This window comes from Artibeus jamaicensis, unplaced genomic scaffold (assembly GCF_021234435.1).
Source record: "Artibeus jamaicensis isolate MK-2021 breed Jamaican fruit bat unplaced genomic scaffold, CSHL_Jam_final contig_64, whole genome shotgun sequence".
NCBI classification, from domain to species: domain Eukaryota; kingdom Metazoa; phylum Chordata; class Mammalia; order Chiroptera; family Phyllostomidae; genus Artibeus; species Artibeus jamaicensis.
Window position 1 is genome coordinate 13,009,933 of NW_026521911.1, and position 17,254 is coordinate 13,027,186.

The following is a 17,254-nucleotide window of genomic DNA, read 5'->3' on the forward strand; positions in this document are numbered from 1 at the left end:
CAGCTATTATTTTCTGGGTACCAGAGATACCAAGATGAAAAAGGTACAGTCCCTGTTTTCAAGAGATACAGGTACAAGATGATACAAAAGGAGGAAACCAAAAAAACCCCTAGAATTATCTTATCAAGGGTGGTTCCCTTCTAGTACACGCTTCCCCTGGTAGATGAGTGATCTAGAAAGCCATCTGTTTCAGTGTGCCAGCTGGTGGTGTTGTGGGAAGCTGCATTCAGCTTTAGTGAATTTTTTTTAAACTCTTTCAACGCATTTGCCCATTTCATGATGGGTGATTTACAAGCGCATTTGCCCACACCTGGCTGAGTGTTCAGCAGTTTTTCCCCCAAATGAGCATGACCCCATGCCCCACCCTCCCTATTCACCTGATCTCATCCCCAGCGATTCTTCTTTTTTGGTTGGTTGTTTGTTTTCCCAATGAAAAAGTCCTCAAAGGGAAACATTTTGCGGTTGTGGAAAGAGGTGAAACAAACAAAATAAATGGCAGAAGCACTAAAAGCATCAAAATCAATGAGTTCAAAAACTGTTTGGGGCAGTGGTATGTGTCCTTCATCAAACGGAGAATACTTTGAGGGTGACTTAAGTTTAAACATGGAAGAATACACAATTTTAAAAATAAATTCTAGGGTTTTCTGGGTCTTCCACCTTGTAAGAGTGTAGAAAAGAGAAAAAAAAAGAAAACGCCTCTGTCGAGTGATAGGGAAGCAATTTGATTACCAACACTACCCATGGTTTGCCAGTGATGGCTCATTAAAGGGGGAAAGAGATGGAGCAATGGGTCCTGTCCTCCCTCACCAAACAAGGGCATCAGACACAGACACACATGCCCAAAGGAGACAAACCTGAAAGGAAGATAAATCTCCTTTTGTCAACCTGGCTGACTGAAGTGAAAAATTCAGAGAAGCAAACATTTGAAACATGGTTAAAAAGACTAATAATACAAGCTCTGTCTGGGTGGCTAAGCTGGTTGGAGTACCGTCCCATATACCAAAAAGGATAATATGAAGTTTTTTACTATCAGTTACTTTTACATTTTACATTATTCACATTATCTTCGATAAAGTCAGACAAAAACTCATTTTGCTGGCCATTTCCTCTTAAAACAAAATCATAAAAAATAATGCTGCTCCTTATTCCCAATGGCAGTAATATATGTAAATTCACATTGTTTTTCAAATAATGATGATATACTGATCAATGGGATAGTCTAATAGAGAATGAAGCAACAGCTCACAGAGAAAATGTCCCTAATCTTAGTTTCCAAAGCACCAAGCCAAGAACAAAAAGTTAAAGGCACAAATATAGCATCACAAAACAGCAGAGCAGAGATGCAATTTAAGTGAGTAAGGGATTTTCCTAAACTCATATGGAGCTGGGACCAGCACCAGATAGTCCAATTGAGGGCTTATTCCTCTGAAATCATGTTAACAATTTAAGAAGTACAGAAAGAGCTGTTTCCAAATGTAATCTTACATATTTACAGAAATTTTATCAAAGAAACATTTTCTCCTAACTATATCCCATTGCCTAAAGGTTCTCGGTGAACTACGAGAGTCTCCAGACTGACTGACTTCTACTCAAGATCCTTAATTGATATGTAAATGTTAAAGTTATTCTCTATTTGCTTTTACTAGGTAGTATCTCAGTTTATGTATCTGTACAATAGAGCTAATAAGACTACCTAGTCAGTAAGTTTTTATAAGGATTAACTGTGTTAACACATTTTAAGAGCTCAAAGCAGAACGGGTGCCTTAAATCTTAGCTATTATTCCCATGATGCAGACTGTATTGCACAACACTTAAAGACTGAAAAGTTTCCTTTAACGTTTAAAAAAAATCTATCTTCATATCAAAATGTGATACACATTACTTCTGTTCAGACTTTATCAAACATCTGTGCAATATAGACTCAGAAACTTCCAAACCTCATATATGGCCAGTATTAATGCAGTCTATAATAATCAAATTAATATAAAAACCTAAAACAGCAAAATTTAACTTTCAGCTTCAAGATCAACAAAACTCCTTGCCTTGTCTATTTTAACACTGGCAGCAGAAAATAAACATCTAGCACAATTCTGAAAATCAGCTCTAACTATGGTCCAACTTCACCTACAATAGCCAAAAGCTACCTGGATATGAGAAACATCTAAAGGTCGTGTGATTAAAATCCATACTCTCTCCACAATCTAGCCCTCAGACAATTGCTCCAATTGTATTACTATTACTACTTAAACACAACCTGTCCTTCCCCTGGCTACAAAGCTCCCTATTTATCCTCTACAGTTAAACACAAACTCCTTTGTTTCCCGGAGTTCCAGCCTTCCTACCTACAAATGTTTGCCCATACTCTTTCCACCATCTGAAAAACCTACTTCTCATTGATTACCATTTAAGCCCCAGTTTCCCCCCTTGTCAAAAGCAGTATCTCTCCCCTCTGATTTTCAGTGAACACATCTCACATTTGCCTGGAAATATAGCTATCTGTATATGTAATCCTCCTTAATAGACTGAGGATATGACCAGTGATTTCACTTTTGGATTTCTTAATCTTTCCCCACACAGTATCTTTGTTATAATAAACACTCAATATGTAATTGCTAATGAGTATATTAATTTCCCCAAGACTAATACCTATTTGGTAAAGATCCATCTTTAAACAGCTAAGAATAACTAATAATTAATGTATCATTTGCAGATAAATAGATGTCCACAGTTAAATCATAAAGCTCAAACAATACCACTCAAGAACTGTGTTGACTTTTAACTAGTTTATCAAACTTTTTCTAGTCATACTGATCATCATCAGATAAGACAGTTTAATAAGTTCATTAATAAATTTGGAACTTAAAAAACCCCTGATTTTCAGAGAAACTCACAAAAGCCAGAAGATTGTAGTACCTGATTTTATTTGTTCAGAGACCCAAACCACCATGTATAACAATATTCAGAAACTGAATTTCAGGTACTAAAGGTTATCTAGTGCCCTACACAAATGGTAACAGAACTATGCATCCATCCTTCCTATACCTTTCAATAACCCTACCACAAATTACTTGGGAAAATGAAAGAGTACATAATATTTGCACCTAAAGTTAGGAAAGCAGCTAATAAATGGAAGGAAAGAGGATTCTAAAACGAGCACTTGAGGAAGAGGGTTAAAGAGACCAGTCTATTGACTCTTGTCCCTACAAGACACTTACAGGATTCCTCTCCAGCCTCACCAGCCCTTACTCCCATTAATACTTTGTATTCCACCATATACCACTATGTAGTTTTCCCCAAGCAAATCATAATGCTCTTTCTTGCCTCTACGTCATAGAATGTGCTAATTTAAGAGGAACCCTTTTGTCCATCTGGCAAATTGCTATTCATCCTTAAAATCCCTGTTACCTCCTCTATGAAGCCATCAATAACCTACTTCAAAATTCATTACTCCAGCCCCTAATGCTTTAATACTTTATGTAAAAAAGTATTATACATTTATTTCAACATATTCCAATTACTTATTTGAACATTCTCATTATTAGGTTTCAAGTTCCTTTCAATGTAAGAATCAAGCGTCATTCATCTTTACATTCTTGTCTCCGTCATTCTCCCTTACCACTACGCTTTCTGCTTCTGACCAGGATTTTTGGCTGTACTGCTCCATGTTAAACAGAAGTCAATCTCAGAAACTTTGCCCCATTATTCTTGCTCACAGAGCAAGAAAATGATTTTAATACAGTTGTTTCCTAGAGAATTTTACTAAAATAACATGAGATAACAAACAATTTGGTCTTATAATCCTTTTTCCACTCAGGCCTGAGTCTCCAAGAAAAAGTCACACAAAGTGATAAAAACTCTTGGATCTTTAAGTACACAAATTAAGATTTATCTTCATTTAATTTTCAAAAGAAAATTAATTTAAATTTCCACAGGCAATTCACCAGAGTCCTAAGACCAGGAGAGAAAGAACATAAATAGCTAAAGAGGGTGGTAGGAAGAAGCCAACCAAGATCAATGCCCAGCTCATTCAATATAGCATATTACAGTCATGTACTTCATTTCTGACTATATTCAAACTTTACATGTTTTGCCAATGTCATATAACAAAACATACAAGTACTCAGCAAACAAGGCCTTACAGCATTCTGCTATCAGATGCAGACAACACAGTCTAAAATCCAGGACTCCCTGGAATTCACATTTAACCACTGACAAGCAAATAATAATCATAATAATAGAAGAAAAGCAGAAAACCCAAGATCTGACTAGCTAAGCTTACTTGTTTTCAGTCAAATATACCAATAATAAGTATGTCATGAAAATAAAAAACAGTTTAGAGTGTCAAACTGCCTTAATTTTACACAACCTAATTCTGGAATCTTATTTCCCAACTTCTATAATTCCTCACATTTTCAATCAATAAAAATTTAGTTGATCATGAAAACACAAGTTCAAACAACCACTACTCACAGCAAAGACTATTACTCCAAAAGCAATCTTTCTCTTGGTTTATATAAAAAAAATCCTAAAACACCATGTGGTAATACATTAGAAACCACCCATGAAAATTTCATCCTCCTTCATTTGTTCAGCATCTTTTTATTACATACTTGCTATGTTATATTTAACATAGTAAAGAAAACCCACGACACCTATAAATAATGTGAAAAATATTGTGAGGAAGTATATAAGATATCATGGAAATATGCACACTATTCTGTGGACAAAAATAACTCTTGTTGTTACTCATGCAACCACATATTCTCTCTTCACACATTTAAAAGACTACATTGAGAACCTAAAAAAAAAGTTCTTTGATTAGATTAAGTGGTCCATTCAGATGAAAGAATGTTTGACTCAGGTATTTCCATTTATCAGTCAATGAGCAATAGGATGTTCTACAGACTGCCATCAGGAAATTTTTTTCTCCCTCACTAGTCTCTATTTCCATATTACACAGAGATTATAGAGTTGTATTCCATGTCAACTTCAAAGAAACAGGAAAAACAAAAATATCCTTAATTTTCCCACCACCTTGCCTCTTCACACCATATATAAAAAATTAACTGAAACTTGATCAAACCCAAGAGCTAAAACTATAAAACGCGTAGGAGTAGGTATAAATTGGTGTAACCCTGGATTAGACAGTGATTTCTTAGATATTATACCAAAAGTGTAATCAAAGAAAAAGAGAAAAATTAAACAAAATCAAACACTTTTATCAAAGGACACTATCAAAAGAGTGAAAAGACAAGCCACAGGACAGGAAAAAGTGTCTGCAAATCAGATAAGAATTTATTATCTGAAATTTGTAAAGAACTTTTCTAACATCCCAAATATAAAAGGAACCAAATTTTAAATAGGCAAAGAATCTGAACAGACATTTTTTTCAAGGATATAAAATGGTCAATATGCACATAAAAAGATATTCAACATCATTAATCATTAGGGAAACACAAATCAAAAACCAAAAGATACGACTTAACATCCACAAGGATGACTACAATAAAATTTTTTAAAGTGTTTTAAAAGCCTGAAAATAACAAGTGTTGATAAAAATGTGGAGAAATTGGAACCTTTTCACATTGCTGCTGGGAATGTAAAATGGTACAGCTGCTATGGAAAACAGTCTAGTATTTCCTCAAAAAGTTAAACATATAATTACTCAGCCCAGCAACTCTTCTCCTCAAAAATATGCAAGAGAAATGAAAACACATGTTCACACAAACACTTATACACAAATGTCCATAGCAGTACTACTTTTAGTGGGTCTGAAGGAGTAAACAACCCAAATGTTCATCAATAGGTAAATGGATAATCAAAGTATGGTATGCCCACACAAGATAATATTATTAGGTTATAAAAAAGAAAAAAGTGCTACAATATTGATGAAGTAGAAAGCATTATGCTAACTGGAAAAAAAACATCAAAGGCCACGTATTGCATGATTCCATTTATATGAAACATTCAGAAGAAAACCCATTATGTTATGTGAATTATGTATTTCTCAATTTAAAACCTGCAAAAAAAATCACTTTACATCATAATCCCCTTTTCACATTAGCTTTAGTTAGGTGACAATATTTCAAATCATTCAATACCATACATGAATTAAATTTCTGCAAACAACTATTTTGTTGTTCAAGTACAGTTGTCTGCCTTTCCCTCCCACCACTCCCACTTCACCCAAGCTATCCCCACCTCCCTCCACTGATTCCACCATGCCTTGGTTTTACCCATGTGTCCTTTATAGTTGTTGCTGAAAACCCTCCCCCCCACCATTATCCTCTCCCACCTCCCCTCTGGTTATTGTCCATTTATTCTTAATTTCCATGTCTCTGGTTATATTTTGCTCATTTCTTTTGTTGATTAGGTTCTACTAAAAGGTTAGGTCATTTGGTATTTGTCTTTCACTGCCTGGCTTATTTCACTTAGCATAATTCCAGTTCCATCCATGCTGTTACAAAGGGTGGGAGCTCCTTCTTTCTTTCTGCTGTATAGTATTCCATCATGTAAATATGCCCTAGTTTTTTGATCCATTCATTTACTAATGGGCACTTAGGTTGCTTCCAGCACTTGGCTATTGTAAACTGTGCTGCTATGAACATATGGGGGGCATAGGTTCTTTTGGATTGGTGTTTCAGGGCTCTGAGGGTATAATCCCAGCGGTGGAATTCCTGGGTCAAAAGGCAGTTCTATTTTTAATTTGCTGAGGAAATTCCATACTGTTTTCCACAATGGCTGCACCAGTCTGCATTCCCACCAACAGTGCACTAGGGTTCCCTTTTCTCCATATCCTCTCCAACACTTGTTTGTTGATTTGTTTATGTTGGCCATTCTCACCAGTGTGAAGTGGTATCTCATTGTGGTTTTAATTTGCATGTCTCTGATAGCTAGTGATGCTGAGCATCATTTCACGTGTCTCTGGGCCCTCTGTATGTCCTTCTAAGGAAAAATGTCTGTTTAGGTCTTTTGCCCATTTTTTAATTGGGTTGTTTGTCTTCCTGAAGTGGACTCATGTGAGTTCTTTATATATTCTGGAAATCAAACCCTTGTCTGAGGTATCACTGGCAAATATGTTTTCCCATACAGTTGGTTCTCTCTTCATTTTAATGCTGTTTTCTTTATTCATGCAGAAGCTTTTTATTTTGATGAGGTCCCATTTGTTTATTCTTTATGTCCCTTGCTCTAGGAGACATATAGGTAAAAATACTGCTGTGTGGAATATCTAAGATTTTCCTGCCAATGTTTTCCTCTAGGACTTTTATGGTGTCAGAACTTAGTATTTAAGTCATTTATCCATCTTTAAAGTATTTTTGTATATGATGTAAGGTGGTGATCGAGTCTCATTTTTTCACATGTAGCTGTCCAGGTCTCCCAACACCATTTGTTGAAGAGACTACTTTTACTCCATTTTATGCTTCTAACCCCTCTGTCAAATATTAACTCACCATAGAGACTTGGGTTTATTTCTGGGCTCTCTATTCTGTTCCAGTGGCCTATGTCTCTGTTCTTATGCCAGTACCAGGCTGTTCTGATTACACTGGCCCTGTAATACAGTTTGATTCAGGTATTGTGATCCCTCCTACTTTGTTGTTCTTTCTCAAAATTGTTGCAGCTATTCAGGTTGTTTATGCTTCCATATAAATTTTTGAAATTGCAAACAACTGTTTCAACTACATCATAAAGGTGTGCCAACCCTCTCCAGTATGAATACCACCTGTTATTTACTCTTTGGTATACACTTGAATTACAGTAAGACTTTTTTTTTATATTAGATATATTTAAAAGGTACATTTCTATTTGTTAAGTATTCACAAGATAACTACCTCTATTACCAGCATATGAAGTTTTTAAAGATACAAACTAAAACCCTTGTTCTAAGAGCTTATAGTCGTATAAGACTACCTGATTATTAATATATTATGTAATTAATCAGTAGAAACAGGTACAATGAAACAGAGCAACCAAGTACACCCTATGAAGTCACATGTAAAGTGTATCTGCAACCTTTAGTGAGCCAAGTTTGGAAAGCATTTCTAGCTTCCTCAACCACTGTTTGGAAGACGTGTCCCTTGAGCAAAATTACAATACTTAGGTTGGTTTCAAGTAGTAAGTTTGTGACTATAAACGCCAGAATGTTTTCAGAAATCGCTGATGAAATTCCAAATGTCCAGAGAAAACTTTCAGCTATTCCCACTAGCCCCAGCGTTAACTAATAGTCTAGGTTCAGTGTTTCAACTATCACCATCACTCTTACCACTCTAGCCCTTGCCTCAAACTTATGTGGCTTCATTCTAAGGCTCATTTCTTCCCTTTTACATTTTGACTATCTATTAAGTGTACTTTATCCCTCCTTACCTCTAAAGTAAGTCTGCCGTACATTTATACTCTGGAGGCACAATACACATAGACTGCAATGTGATAAGCACCCCCTGAAGGTGTAAAAGGAAGCAGCTCTGATAAACATTTGAAATCTATTTTTAGACCCTTTTTTAATTCTTAAAACTAGTTTCTACAATACTTTCTAGAACATATCTTCAAAACATTCATTTTAACATAGCTTTCAAACTGAACATTTGTAACACTCTCCCCCACAAAAAAAATTTTTTTTACTGTTAACAGTGTTTTGGAACACACCACATAATAAGCTAAACAAAACCAGACCCTTCAACACCACCTGTGTTTCATGAATGACATAGCAACTTACATTTTTATCAGTGCTCACTGACTTTATATATATATATATTTATATATATATATATATGTAGTCATGTAATTACAACTAAGATAATCGCCATAAAAATACTAAATGTCAGAACATATGTCTATGCTATGTCTATAACTTATAGACATAAGTTATAAGTTCATGGAAAAGTCTGAGCTGTGAAAGGAGATTACAAGTAATCATTCAATATTTACTGAGTACCCACAGGATTACTGATTAGGTATTGTGGGAAGAAGACATATAAAACAGTACAAAAAGAACAGTTCCTATTCCATAAAGAGAGCATACATGAACCCAAAATATGTATAAAAGTATGATACTAACTACAGTTAAACAAAAGTATAATCTTTAAATAGTGACAATAATGCCTGAATGATAAGACCAGTGGGAGTTAGTTACTCAGTAATAAAAGAGGTTACTTTAAATATGAATGTCAACAAAAGCAAGTTAAAGGAAGGATGGATCTGTTTTGACAGAGAGAGATGAAGGTACTTGAGGATAAATACTACGTGCAAAGTCTAATAGACATTTTGAAGCTAAAAAAATGGTACATGCAAAGTCTAATAGTTCAGGGATCAAGAACTTACTGAGATAATTGACACCTAACATGCTTGACTGAACAGAAATAACTCAAGATGTTTAAAAAAAAGGGGGAGGGGGAGAAAAATGAATCAAGAGTCCCAAATAATGAAAAGCTTTATTAAGGCCTTTTGGGGGGGGCATTAAAGTTAGACTTTTTGCCTCCAGCAGTCCCCTTTCCAAGTCACACAGCACATTCTTTCCAATATACTTAATATATGACATAATCAAAGGATTATGCCATATCTCCTACTTAAAGTCCTCCAATGATTGGGTCACTGTAAATTACCAAATCAAATCCAAAATTACTCTGAGAGTTTAAAGGACCTCTTAAAAGTAGTTCCTCTCAAAGAATCCTTTTCTCCCGTCTAAAACACGCTCTTCTTTAGTTACATTTTTTAGACTTAGAACTTTCACAATGTTAAAAATTGATGACTCCCAAAAGTTTTGGTTATATGGTTTTTCTCTATTGATATTTACTACTAGAGATGAAGAAAATTTAAAATATTTATTAACTCATTTTTAAAAGCTCTTATGTTAATATTTTCCATGAAAATAACTATTTTCCAAAATAAAAATGTAAGACAATGTCATTTAGAACATTTACTGGCTTAATAGGAAACAGTTTGATTCTCATTATCTGCTACTGCATTCATTTGCTGCAATATCACATACCACACAGCCTCTGGAAAACACTACTGTACAGTCATGAAGAATGAAAACAGAAAAGGCAAATAATGCCTTAGTATACAAATACAGTTTTTACCTCAAAATATACTGAAAAAGCTTTGGGGACTCCCAGGAGTCCTAGGACCACACTTTAAGGCACTGCCATGAATAAATGAATATGGTTAATTCATTTCTTGAAAGAGAAAAGTACTAAATAAGAAGTCATACTAAGATGAAAACATAGACCTGATGAGAGACTACCTAGATTGAAATCCCAATTCTCTTCTTTCTGGCTGTGTGACCACAGGCAAATTAGTAAAATGGTGATAATAAAATCTCTCATACAAAGTTATTGAAAGAAATAAACTAGTTAATAAACGTAAAATGATCAGTACGGTAGAGCGCCCCGCACAAAATAAGCACAAATAAGTATTTGTTAAATAAATATAAAGTCAATCTAGGCATACGCACAAAGTCTAGCTGTATTTCTACTATATCCCAATATAACAAGAAATCCTTATTATGGTAATCTGAAAACTACAACATTGAATATTTCATACAAAAGTTTAGGTTCATCAAAATTCCCTTTTAAAGGAATATCATTAGTAAAATCTAATTGCCCAGAAACTACTTCTCCTTGAAAAGAACCACATACACAATAAACACATGAGGTTTTTAAAAAGTTAAATCAAAAAAGTTCAAATCTCTAGAGAAATGTATATATAAAGCAGTTTAACTGGAACATACTGAAACAGAACACAAAGTAACGGAAATGCCACTTCAGCCACCAAAAAGAATACGAACAGCAAATACTAAGAGCCTTTAGTTGAAAATGTAACCCTACTTCACAGTAGGGCTCTAACCTCTTGCCAAGAAGCCTTTAAGTTTATTTTTCTTCTTTGATCTTAAGGGAGAAATCATAGGATTAAGCACTGTGGAACAGAAGAGAAGTGACTTTCTATACATTATGGTGAAATTTCACATCAAATATCAAAAAAGATAATCAGGCTCAAAATAAACAATTTAAAGCGATTCTGACAATTAATTAAATTGGTTATTTTGAATAATTAACATACTTTTAAAATATCTAATTTTATACAAATAATTCACATATCAAATGAGAACCAAAAAATCAAGTCATAGGAAGTTTCATTTTTTCAGCAAGTACTTGTAATTTAAATTCAAAGACACCTTTAAAAATGATTCAGATATATAAAACATATAGTAAACATAAAAAGCATTGCTATAAAAATTTAAAAATGTGGTCTAATAGTATTTTCTCTTTTAAGTATATTTTATTGATTATGCTATTACAGTTGTCCCATTCTTTTTTCTTCCTTTTCTTCCTCTTCCTCCAATACCCCCCATCCCATAAATTTCCCTTTCCCACCCTTAGTTCATGTCCATGGGTTGTACATATTAGTTCTTTGGCTTCTCCATTTCCTATACTATTCTTAACCTCCCCCTGTCTATTTTATACCTACCAATTGTGCTTCTTATTCCCTGTACCTTTCCCTCCATTCTCCTCCGTCCTCCTCCCCACTGATAACTCTCCATGTGATCTCTATTTCTGTGATTCTATGTCCATTCTAGTTGTTTGCTTAGATTTTGTTATTTTAGGATCGGTTGTTGATAATTGTGAGTTTGTTGTCATCTTATTGTTCATAGTTTTTGATCTTCTATTTCTTAGTAAGTCCCTTTAACATATCATATAATAAGGGCTTGGTCATGATAAACTCCCTTTAACTTGATTTTATCTGGGAAGCACTTTATTTGCCCTTCCATGCTAAATGATAGCTTTGCTGGATAGAGTAACCTGGATGTAGGTCTCTGCTTTTCATGACTTTGAATATTTCCTGCCAAGCCCTTCTTGCCTGTAAGGTTTCTTTTGAGAAATCAGCTGGCAGTCTTATGGGAACTCCTTTGTAGGTAACTGTCTCCTTTTCTCTTCCTTTTAAGGTTCTCTCCTTATCTTTGGCCATTTAATTATGATGTGTCTTGATGTGTTCCTGTTTCAGTCCAAGTTGTTTGTGACTCTCTGAGCATCCTGGACATGTATGTCTATTTCCACTGCCACATCAGGGAAGTTTTCTTTCATTATTTTTTCAAGTAGGTTTTCAATTTCTTGCTCTTCCTCTTCTCCTTCTGGCACCCCTATGGTTTGGATGTTGGAATGTTTAAAGTTGTCCCACATGTTCCTCAGCCTCTCCTCATTTTTTTGAATCGTTTCTTCATTCTATTCCAGTTGGATGTTTATTTCTTCCTTTTGTTCCAAATCATTGAGTCCCAGTTTCCTTCCTTTCACCGTTAGTTCCCTGTATATATTTTTTAACTTCATTTTGCACAACCTTCAATTCTTACCCTATTTGCATCAATACTCAATTTGTGAGCATCCTTATTACCAATGTTTTGAACTCTGCAGCTAACAGGTTTGTATCTTCTCATTGCTTAGTTCTTTTTCTGAAGTTTTTTTTTATTTTAATTTTGTTCTCATTTTATTTATTTATCTTTAGAAGGGAAGGGAAGGAGAGAGGGAGAGAAATATTAATATGGTTACTTCTCATGCATCCCCTGCTGGGAACTGGCCTGCATCCCAGGCATGTGCCCTGACTGGAAATCGAACTACAATCCTTTGATCTGCGGGCTTGCGCTCAATCCACTGAGCTACACCAGCCAAGGCCTTTTTCTGAAGTTTTGACCTGTTTTGTCATTTGGACCATATTTCTTTGTGTCAGTGCACCTGTCACATTGTAAGGGACAGAGCCTTGGGTATTTGCCAGGGTGGGGCAACTCATTTCTCTATGCTATGGTTCTGTATATGGAGGAGGGGTCAGAAAGGGAACAATGCTGCTTGCTCAGCTCTCACTCTGCTTTCAAGAGACTGCAGTTTCTCCCATCACCACAACTCCTACAGATTTTTATAGCCAGAGGTTCTGAGGCTTTAGCCAGCGCTGGAACCGTGGTTTGTGCAGTCTACCTCACTCCTAAGTTGTTCTTCCCAGTTCATCCTCACACAATGTGGAATCACCCAGACCACCAGCCGCTGCCTTGCCATGTGTCTTCTCCACCCCAGCTGCCCATATCTGCCCCTCCTACCAATCTGGGTGAATGTTTCTTATTTAACTACTTGGCTGTTGGACTTCCATACAGTTTGGTTTTCTGGCAGTTCTGGTTGTTTTTTGTTTTTAAATTGGTTGTTCCTTTCTTTTGGTTGAGTGAGAAGGCCAAGCTTATCTACCTACACCTCCATCTTGGCTGCAACTCTCTCAATCTAATAGTATTTCTTAAAACAAGTCCACCAGTAAAGCCTAATTACTTCACAAAGATATTTTAGAATTTGCTAATTATAAATCAGACAGGTACCAAAATGGCTATGTCAGGTTCTCTTCAGAGTTTCTCTTTTAAAATACTTTTTATTCAGGAACACAGTTAAGATATATCAAGGAGAAAAACATTTTACATTTATGGAGTTCTACTATATACCTCAGGCATTTGACATCTGTCACTTGATGTAATCAAATATTATCATTGACTCCACCTTCATTGGAGTCACCTTACCACCTTCACTGACTTTATTACCATTTTTCTGTATTTCAGAACTATTAAAAACTAAGTGACAGAATAGGCCAAATAATGATAATATATATCTTCCTCAAATGCATATTCTTGAAAATCAAACCCTGTCACTGGATACTTTCTTGACAATATACACACAAAGCAACCAATGGATACCCTTAAAGACATTATAAATCAAGACATCTGTTTTAAAAGGTAATTACTTCAAGTGCATTTCAATACCTTATATATTCCTTTTTTAATAAAGATAATATTTTTGGTTGTATTTTTATTTTTAATTCTATTTGTATTTTTCTATACATTTTCAATGGTTACACAAACCACTAATTCAAATACAATTCACCATGTACATATTCAAAAGATTCACAAACTCTTACTTTTGAAAAAAAGTTTCAACAATTAAAATTAGGTAGGGCTAGATCCACACAAATACCTATTCTGTATCTACCATAGAGATATGATTATAATAAATCAGGGGAGTTAAACTCATTTTCACTGGGGGCCACATCAGCCTTGCAGTTGCTTTCAAAGGGTCAAATGTAATTTTAGGACTGTATAAATGTAACTACTCCTTAACTAGGGGCAAGGAGCTCAGCACTGCCGCTGGGTAGAAACAAGGTGCTGGGCTGGATAAAACAAGGTGGAGAGTTAGATTCAGCCCAAGAGCCTTGTGTTTGTCACCTTTGTAATAGATGCTTAGTAAGAACATGATTTTGTCACAGAGAATATAAGGCAGATAGTATCTGGAATGATATCCTTGAATATTAATTGGGAAAAATATGGTTAAAAAAGTGAAGCCATTATAGCCATTAACATAAATGTTACATTCCAGTGAAACATGTCACAATGTAAGTGCCCAAGGACAGTAAATTAAACAAGTGTAAAAAATTTATTCATATAAAAAAGGTTGTTAAATAAGAATTTTTAACTAAGAATTTATAAATTAAAAAATTGTGTTTGTCTATATTTTTATCATTATGGATGTTTTAAGCATTCTATGCCTTCTTTAAATGGAGTCAGAGACTACTTTCTATACACAGTTTCCCTCTCCCACAACTGAGAAGGTTACATTAGATAATGGTTAGTAAGTGCCTAGCAAATTGAAGTCGTTAAAATTCATGTTTGAACTCTTATGGACTGCTAGTCATCTACTTTGATCATGGCCACAAAAGCCCTGGACTTAAATGTAAATCATGTTCAATCATGTTCATTTTTACAAATAGGTTTCAAGTTTGACAACTCTATTCACACTAGAGTCACACTAAGTAACACTACTATCTACTGACACCTATAAGCAAAGCAAACAATCTTTCTTAAGCAAGTATATGACCACTGTTGATAAAATGAGAACAATGTGTGGCATTGATGTAACCTGACAGCCAAAGAAAGTGGACTGGAATGCGCATGTGTGAACCATTACAACTTCACTGTACCAGTCAGTGGGAGATGAGGATGCTGCTGAGTGAGCATATGTACTGTGTGGCCATCACGTTCAAAATGATGGAGCAAGTAGAACAATGAATCTGCATCAAATTTTGCATTAAGCTTAAGCATTCCTCCACAGAAACGACTCAGATGATCCAAAAGGCCACAACTATGGGCATCTTGGTGATTGTCAGCTTTTCCAGGACAACACAACTGCTCATGCATCATATCTGGTGCAGTTTTTTGACAAAACATCAAATCACCCAGGTGACTCAGCCACTCTACAGTCCAGATTTGGCACCCTGCAACTTTTGGCTTTTCTCAAATCTAAAATCACCTTTGAAAGAGAAGAGATTCAGACCCTTGATGAGACTCAGGAAAATACAACTGGGCCACTGATGGCGAGTGGGAGAACTGTGTGAGATCCCAAGGTGCCTACTTTGAAGGGGACCGAGACGTCATTGTCCTATGACAATGACAATGTTTCTTGTATCTTATATCTTCTTCAATAAATGTCTCTCTTTTGCATAATACATGGCTGGATGCTTCCTGGTCAGACCTTGTAAAATACAGCATCAACTAAGCCCTTAATTCATCAATTATAATGATCACTTCCTAATAAGAAAGATCTTAGGGAAGAACACAGAACTACATCCACACTCTAAAGTCTTAGAGGGGAAAAGTCCTTAAGCATCTTCTTGTTAAAAACACTTAAAAAATAAAATTATCTAAATAAATAAATAATGAAATAGTTTTCATTAGGTTCAATTAAGTAGGCAATGGTTTGGACAGACATTAAAAGATGCAACAGAACTTAGCTTTCACTAGAAAGAAAACTTCCTATAAGAGGAAAAATCATCCATATATTAAAGCTTAAAATGCATGGTGTCAAGATTCAGAACTGTGATAGCCTTTTCAATTTTCTCAAAGTACATTAAAGTATATATGGAAGGTGTTTAGAAAAACTACTCATTGGTCAGACTAAAAGTTATTTCATTCTGATTAGAAATGCATTTTAAACAACAGAGGAAAAATAGTATCACTATATTTTAAAAATCTGAGAAGAAATAACAGTAGGAGATCCTTATTTATATGAAAATGTATTAAAAAATCAAACATTACCAGTAACACTCAAATTCTAAATAAGTGGGAGTTTATAAACACAAGTGGTAGAGAAAAAGAACTATAAACATGAGAGTGTCCTGCAAACTTAAAATCCCAGCTAGCATCCGCAGTAGCTTCTATTATTACAGAGGAAAGGTTAACATTCATAAATCCCCAAGTAAGAATTACCATCCTAACCTTACCTAGCCTATTTTCTGACCTTCTTAGATAACTGCTAAATTTGAAGTACGACAAAAAATCTTTGTAAGAACCTTACAAAGCTCTATCTATTCTTGTAAATTATTATTTTGAAGTAAGGGAAGAGGACAATACATAGTTCACAGTTACAAGTAATTTCTTCACATCCCCATCACTAAAAAGAAAAATAAAAAACAATAAAAGAGGCCCTGGCTGGTGTAGCTCAGTGGATTGAGCTCAGGCCTGTGAAGCAAAGGGTCATAGGTTCCATTCCCAGTCAGGGCACATGCCTGGGTTGCGGGCTGGGTCCCTGGTGGGGGACACATGAGAGGCAACTGCACATTGATGTTTCTCTCCCACTCTTTCTCCTTCCCGTTCCCTCTCTCTAAAGTACATAAAATATTTAAAACAACAACAACAACAACAAAAGAACACAGTGTTAGAGCATACCATAAGGTTAGGTAGAGCAAGCCAAGTAGTCATTTGAAGAGATATAAACAGTACAAATGTCTACTCCAAATATCAGATAATAAAAAAATCACTTACAGTTTCACTGCTTTTTAATTAATTTATGTATTACAACATCACCATTTAAATATAATCTGCATTCTCTACACAGGCAACGACTGATAGTTAGAAAGCAGCCTGCATGACTTGTGCACCACAGAAAAGAACCAAGCAGTAAGGATATGTATATTTTCTTACTTTTCCAGCAGAGGAACCAGTCACAATAAATAATGGGTTTGTCTGTAGTAATAACTTGTTTTATCAGTACTTCATGAGCAAAGTATTCTTGGAAGAATTCACATTTTGTACATTTTTTTGATTGAAGACTTACAGCCAAAGTCCAAATAAGAAATCAAAACAAGACTCCTGTCAGTAAATTTCCTTTCAGGACTGGCACACTCTTGCTTCGATTAGTAAAAGTAAAGCAAAGTAACTTTCATGAAGGATTCAGTCAGTCAGAGTAGTGAA

At 35.2% G+C, this 17,254-nt stretch overlaps 1 protein-coding gene across 12 annotated transcripts in view; it reads right to left on the bottom strand.

Annotated features, from left to right (window-relative positions):
* The window catches only part of PICALM (phosphatidylinositol binding clathrin assembly protein), a 124,741-nt gene that overhangs the window by 105,700 nt on the left and 1,787 nt on the right, over positions 1-17,254 (bottom strand). The gene's annotated exons all lie outside the window — the stretch shown is intronic.